Genomic DNA, 7387 nt, shown 5'->3' with positions numbered 1-7387 from the left:
CAATGCAGGTCAGGATTTTTTTTCAGAGGATTATTCAGGGATTACTTAGGTTTATTCTTGCAGTAAAAGGATGAGCTAGACAGTGCAGTCCACAGTGCAGCTGTAATCCACCTTGTTGCTGTGTCCAGTTTCCCTTTCTGGTGGGGTCTTCAACTTTCCCTGCTGATTTCTGTGTACATGGTTGGCCTCATCACTGCTCATCTGCTGAAGACTGACTGATGTGCTTTACAGTCCTGTATGCCTGGAGAGTTGCTAGCTTAATTTGGTGACAAATAACCCTCAACAGAAAGATCTATTCAGGCGTCATTCCTAGGACTAACCCCTAACAATATCTTTGATCTTGAAAGTTCCAAGTGACTGGATTCCTAATTCACCCAGATATACATTCATTGCCAGATGGAGCAGTGTACTTCCTGAAAGCATTATGTGCTGCACAGCAGGAGGTGCATGCAAGCGGAACTGCTATAACAATACTAATGATGATCATTCTAGTGATGGGCAGTGTCTGCACTCCAGTGATTTATACTGTCGTTGTTGAGGAAAAAAGTCTGGTCCACAGTGTTCAGGAAAAACTCTGCTGGAATGTCCCTAACAATCAGCTTACTAGTGAAAAATGCAGAAGGTATTTGAGTCTATCATCCCAGTAAATACAGTAATTTTTTTTTTCTATCCCATATTCTTTTCAGTTTCTTGAGAATACGGAGTTGCATCTGATTGGTGGTAGGGGTGGGCTAGAGCTGTGAATATGAACTGCTTAGGCAAAACAAGTTACCTAGAATTTGGATAAACTTTCATGTTTGCTCTGTTTCTAACATTTTTTGTTCCAAGTAGTGTTATAAAACAGTTGTGGAAAAGAAGTAATAGTTCTGGCTTTAGTTTACAGCTGTCTTTTCAGGCTGAGAACTAAGCAGCATCATCAGGGTTTAGAGAAGCAAGCTTCAAGATTGCTTAAAGATAGATTGTAGGACCAAGGCACAGTGAAGTTGCTTTGGAAATACTAAGTTCGTGCATGCCATAAGTAGAAGTTTGTCTCATGTTGTTTCTCAGCTGAGTAAGGTTCAGTGGCTGATTTTCATCTTGGAGTTGTGTAACATTATTTCTTTCTGCAGGAATACCATGGGGATACCATCTGCTCAATTCTTTTGGGGAAAAAAAGAGTGCCATGGGGCACTTCCCTTGTGACAATGGGACAGAGTTTATGTCTGGTACCACAGTGGGGAGCTGTGATCACCTTGCCTGGATCATGCAAAAGGTGAAGAGCAGAGGCCCTGTCTTCCATCACTTGGTTCCCTGCTGTGGGCACCTGCTCCCTGTGTGGCATAAGGAGGTGTAAGATCCTGATTTTCTTCTTTTTTTTTTTTTTTTTCTTTTTAATACCAAGGAAAAACCCACAGGAGGGCTGAAGGGAGATTAGGCTCTGCCCTGGGAAGGTCTGGCAGGAGGTTGCTGCTTTCTGTAACTGTCTCAGAAATACAAGTGGGGAATTCAAAGTACAAGACAGATGAACAAAGAAGGCAACAGAGTGGAACTAGTAACAGCCTCGGGGAAAACCAGAGCAGACAGGGAAGAGTGTTACAAAGTGCTCATCAAATTTACATGCAAATAGTAATGCTAACATTGTACATGATTAACCAGAATCCCCTGCAAAGTCAAACAGGAATGAATCAAACAAAGACTTTGTGCAGCTCTGAAGCATTTGGCTGTTACTGCTACATGAAACTGCTGGCAATCTGCTTTGTGAGCAGAGTTCATGGCATCTGTGATTACATGCTGCACATCGAATTTGGCAAAAATAATGTAATCAGGTAAAGCAGCTTGTTTACTAACACTCTGAAAGTATATTGTCATTCAAGTTCACATGTAAAAGATTAACGTTAATATAAGAAATTAGATTGGCCTGAGCTTTTGGTAAAATGTTTGAAGAGAATCATTTGGAATTAAGATTTTGACTGCAGAATTTTCAAACTCCTGGTCTTGTGGCAAGGAAACACTGCTGCCTTTAGACTCATTGGTGTGGTTCAAAGGTAAGTCCTAATGTCTCCTCACTGCCATCAGAGGTTACAGAAATACTTCACTAAAGCAAAATCAGCAGACTGACATTTCACAACACTTAACAATGCTGAATCAGAGGCTTTACAAATTTTACCTCTATAAACAAGAGTGAATACCGAGAAGTATTTACACCAGGAGAAACGATCAGTGTTGTGCATCCGAGAAACACGAAGTATGTGAAGTATGCTGTTAGTATTGCATAATCAACAGCTGTCTCTGCTCTTTTGACAGGGATTTTTTTCCTGTGAGTAAAGCTGCTTCTTTGCACAGATCTTTTTTCCCCCCTTCCCAGTTGCTAACTCTTCACTAAGTTTTCCTCAGGGTGTCTGAATCATAGCTTATGAAATAGTGCTGGCTGATCCCTGCAGGGCCCTCACAAGAGACACAGAAACCTTCCATTCCATATTAGCAGCATAAGGGTAAACTATACAAAAGGGCCCATCATGCAAGAAACACCTTCTGAAAGATTACTATTTTCATCTTTGTGTTCACTCTTGTGGGATGTGTGGTGATGACTACCTGACAATTGCTTGAAATTTTACAGCAAAACAGTGGAATAAATTTTACCTTTTGTTGTGTTAATCTAGAATTTCTCTATTCCAATGTCTTTGCATATAATTGAAAAAAGTAATTTCTAGGGTATGTTTTCAGGCAATAGTTAAGAAGTAGTTAGTTTTATTTCCTATATATTAACTCATTGCTGACTGAAATTCAAGACAAAATACAAAGCATATATTGAAGGTTTACTTAGAACAAGTGCTTTCCTGTAACACAAATAATTCAGAAAAAGGGAATTTTGTTCCTTATGCATGCTTTTGTAGGTTGTCTATATATGAGATGTCTTTAAGAAGAAATGGCTCAGGTTATGGTATTTGAAGAAAAGGCAATTTGCATTTTATTTGCATTGCTTTTCCACATACATGGAATTTCAGCATTTGTTTTTACAAAGGATATTAAATCTCAGTATTTTTAATATGCAACTTTATGGTAAGTGCCATTTCATGTTATTTTATTTTAAAATTACAAGACTATGTATTTTTCTGGATTTTGATTATGAAACATTTTTCCTCTTGCTTTCAAGGCATGCCAGATTTGCTGGTTTTTTTCATCTGATTTAATCATATGTGATACAGTAAAAGTGGTGTAAATGCTACCTAAGAATGCAGGTGTGAAAGCCTGGGAGACACATAATACTCAATGCAGCAGGGATTTCACCAACACCTGCAAGACCAGTTACATTTTCTTGCTTCATCTCTGTTAAAGTTTATTCCATGTCAGATTTCAGGTTCATGAAAGAAATGGATCTCTGGACTGGCTCTCACACAACCTTTCAGAGGTTAATTCTGACCTGATGTAAACTTTCCATGCGCCACAGATATATCAGTACAGAGTCAGAGAGAAATGTAGCCAGAAATGTAGGTTTGGATAATTTTTTCCACATTTTCCCCTATTATATATTCAGTCACTCTGTTATTTCAGAGTTGGCATTTTTAATTTATTATTTCTCTGGCTCTGACCCAGAGAACCTGGCTGGATTGTTCTCCAGCCTTCAGTATCTTTGGTCAGGATCACAGTGCATGTACTTTAAATAGTATTAATTTGAGTATGGAATGCTTTTCAAATACAAAAACAAGCATGGCAGAGACACTATAATAGGAATATAGTAATGTACTTGGGTTCAGTCATGTGTTGTGAACTCTAGGTGAGAGCAAACTGGAGATTGGGCTCACTACCCATGAACTGGGGAAGAACGCAGGGATTAGGGGTGTATGGATGTCAATAGATTCCCGGCCTCTAGTGGACACAATGGAGAAATGCTCATGGGAACGTGAATACTGCATAGGGAAACCCATGCAGTATTTTTGGGCAAAAGCTCCTGAAAAGTCTTTCTTTCAAAGGCTTATCTATTATTTGTGTAAAACTATCACATCCCCATCATTCACTGTAGCTTTAAATGCAGAGGTTCCAGAAAATCAGTTAACATTGCCTGATTTTTTACAACTAATTTCAAAATCCTAATTGCTGTTTTAACTAAACAGTTACAATGAGACATTCCTGAAACTGGAGGACAAGAGGCTGGAGAATGGCCTTGCAGAAAGAGATCTGAGGGTGTGGGCTGGGGGCAAGTTGAATCTGAGTCAGCAGTGCCCTGGCAGCCAAGAGGCCAACTGTGTCCTGGGGGGCATCAGGCAAAGCATCTCCAGGCCCGTCGAGGGAGGGGATTGTGCCGCTCTGCTCTGCACTGGGGCAGCCTCACCTTGGATATTGTGGGCAGTTTTGGGCACCACAATGTAAGAAAGATACTGAGCTCTTGTAGAGTGTCCAAAGGAGGGCAACAAAAACGGTGAAGGGCCTTGAGGGGAAGCCATATGAGGAGGGGCTGAGGTCACTTGGGCTGTTCAGCCTGGTGGAGACTGAGGTGACCTCGTGGCAGCCTACGGCTTCCTCATGAGGGGAAGTGGAGGGGCAGACACTGGTCTCTCTGGTGACCAGTCATAGGACATAAGGACATGAAATGAAACTGCATCAGTTAAAGTTTTGGGACATTCGGGAAAGGCTCTATGCTGAGAGGGTGGTTGATCACTGGAACAGGCTCCCCAGGAAAGTAGTCTCCAAGCCTGTCAAGTTAAGGGAGCATCTGGATCATGCTTAGTCATATGGTGGTAGTCATAGAATATCTCAAGTTGGAAGGGACCCATAAGGATCATCCTACAAGGAGCAGGGAGTGTGACTCAGTGATCCTTATGGGCCCCATAACCATATTCTATGAACCAAAGGACTACACTGTGGGTGAAGAAGGCTGGAATGCAGTAGGCTGTGGCTTCTCTTCCCATACAGCTGATGCCTGCTTTCAGCCACTGCATGAAAGATATTTAGGAGCTAAAAATTTCTGTACTTGCAATAAGGCTTTCTTATACCAAGAAAATTTCTACCCAGGATGCAAATGGTGGCTTCACTTTTCTGCCTTGGCCTCCAGCTCATACTGAAGTGTTATATGTCGGGCACAGCAGCACTCAGTGGTGGTGGACTTTTGTTCAGGCCACGATAGTTTATTGTCAGCCCCCACTCTCCACTGGACTTAACACACCAGCCATATGACTGTTAATTGGTGAGCGAGGCTTGTTGACCACCCCCTGGCTCTCCAGCTCATGAATCGTCTTGTGGATGGGGGTCACAGAGCCCTGGTTGGTGCAGGATGGGGGTCACAGAGCCCTGGTTGGTGCAGTATTGCTGATGGGGCACTGATGTGGTAGTGATCGGTACCTGTTGTTCTTCCACCCTCAGCAGTCCCACACCAGAAGGGTCCTCAGAGACACCAGGCAAGGTATTCAGCTGCCTAATTGTCTCCACAACAGCTATCTCAAAAGCCCAACAATGCCCTTTTGGGCCTAAGAAATAGCCTCTCCTGAAGTAATCTTTGCCAAAGATGCACAGGGCCTCTAGGTCAGTCACAATGAGGTGTTGCCATTCACTTCCAGTCAAGCTCACTTCAGTTTCCGATACAGTCAGCTGTTGGGATCCTACTGACACCTCAGAAATAGAGATGGATTCTGCTCCTGCATATCTTGATGGCGTCAGGGTACACTGTGTGCCAGTGTCAGCTAGAGTCTTATACCCTTGTGGGTCTAATGTGCCAGGCCACATAAATCCAACTGTCCCTTTTCAGTACCGGGCTGGAGGCATGGCCTCTAGCTCTGGTTTATAGTACTTGTTTCTCACTTCTTGTAAGTAGGAACTGCACGTTCTTTCAAGAGGACTGCAAGTAACATCAGTCCTTCAATTCTGTCAGAGGACTTGCCCACTGGAAACTGGAGCAGCATTTATGCTTGAAGAATTTCCTGTGGTGGTTGTTCTCTCAACCCACCTACCTGTTCTGCTAGGGCAGAGGTAAAGTAAACCCCCTTCCTCTTGTCCTCTCTGTGGTCATGCAGATAAAAACACAGGTTACCTCATGGCGTGTATCCCTCCTCTTTCAAGCAGGAGGGTGCTTGCTCCCAATAGCAGAAACTCTGATCCACACTGGTGGGACATGGGACATTTCCTCTCTAGCTTGCGCAAGTCTTTCAAATCTGTCCAGTCTTGGACAGTCTTTCCACAGCCGAGGTGCAGGTAGGTAGGGAGGAAAACAGATGATCATCATATTGCTGGAGTCAGTCACTGGAGCACTGTTTTCCTTCTTTCACTATATTATGGAAGACTTAAATGTTAATGCTTAATAACTCAAAACAGCCATTTGTGGAGGTGGCAGGGTGCTTTGCTGGGCCTGGGTTTGTAACCCCCTGCTGAGGGGGAGAGTTTTGGGTGTGTGGTGGTGAAACCTCTGATGCAGAGGGCATGAGCACCAGGGGATAATGATGACAAATCAGCCTCTGTTTAGCAAGAAATTGAGTTTTGAGCCAGATGAGGGAAGAGGCTGATCCCTCAAGGTGGGATGGTGCTTTTTATTATGCCAGTGTCCTCCCTTCCACAACCGGCTCAGTTGTAAAACTCTCGAGGGGAGATATTGGGGCATTCATATATAGGTGTCCATCCCTTCTGATGGGGCATAACTGGCTCAACTACACTGACATGAGGGACAACTGTCACGTCTTAGAAGGTGTCATAAACCATCAAAGATCCCCAAAGCACCCCCAGATTCATTGATGGAGCTTTCCACCACAGGACTGCACATGATCTACACTGCTGAATCAGTGTAAAGCTCCAGCCCTAGGGGACTTATGAGACATTCCTAAGTAAACCTAAATATATATTAACCCACTGAACTTTGTGTTTTGTGGGCTTTCTCCCACCCTTGATGGATCAAGACTGCAACCATCACTTTGACCAGCGGACACTGAAATAGCAACAATCAGGTCTCGTCGCTGGATCCACAGGTGGTGTTATCTTTCTGCTCTTATCATTCCTTTCTTTTCCTTTTATTTTCTTAAGTGATATTTTTATGCTTTTATATTGTTATATTACTTTAGATAATAATAACCAAAATGGCTCCATACCTGCTTTCCATTGCAACCAGATTGTTCTAAAATAAACCCTACACACACATATATACATACATATTTATAAACACTGGTCACTCAGTGTCTTTTTGCTCTAATCTGCCCAAAGGGATCTATTAACAAGAACTTGAATTACCCTTGTCCTCAGGGGTGGGTTGTAACAGACATGAATGCAAATGAGTTGGTGTATGACAATGGTGTGCTCCAATATAAACTTCCGCCACATGGATTGTGTACACCTCTGAATCTACAGGGGACTGCTCACTATTTGAACCTCTATAGATTACCACCAGCACAGCTGATTCTCTCAGGTACTGGATACCTTTCTCTATGGTCTT

At 42.8% G+C, this 7387-nt stretch overlaps 1 long non-coding RNA gene across 3 annotated transcripts; it reads left to right on the top strand.

Moving 5' to 3' along the window:
• The first annotated feature begins 1147 nt into the window (after positions 1–1147).
• LOC114057287 lies at positions 1148–7210 on the top strand. 3 transcript variants are annotated; one of them, XR_003571176.1, is made up of 3 exons: positions 1148–1252; positions 5786–5940; positions 6715–7210. It is a non-coding gene; the product is annotated as an uncharacterized LOC114057287 (long non-coding RNA). The 3 variants fall into 3 exon arrangements; XR_003571179.1 differs by having other exon boundaries at positions 1186–1329; positions 5843–5940; XR_003571178.1 differs by having other exon boundaries at positions 1186–1329.
• Positions 7211–7387: the final 177 nt, after the last annotated feature.

This window comes from Empidonax traillii, unplaced genomic scaffold (assembly GCF_003031625.1).
Source record: "Empidonax traillii isolate 1590-97213 ecotype Southwest subspecies unplaced genomic scaffold, ASM303162v1 scaffold8:size5222938, whole genome shotgun sequence".
Classification (NCBI taxonomy): Eukaryota; Metazoa; Chordata; class Aves; order Passeriformes; family Tyrannidae; genus Empidonax; species Empidonax traillii.
Note: the sequence above shows the minus strand (reverse complement) of the source record. Positions and strands in the feature narration are given on the sequence as shown.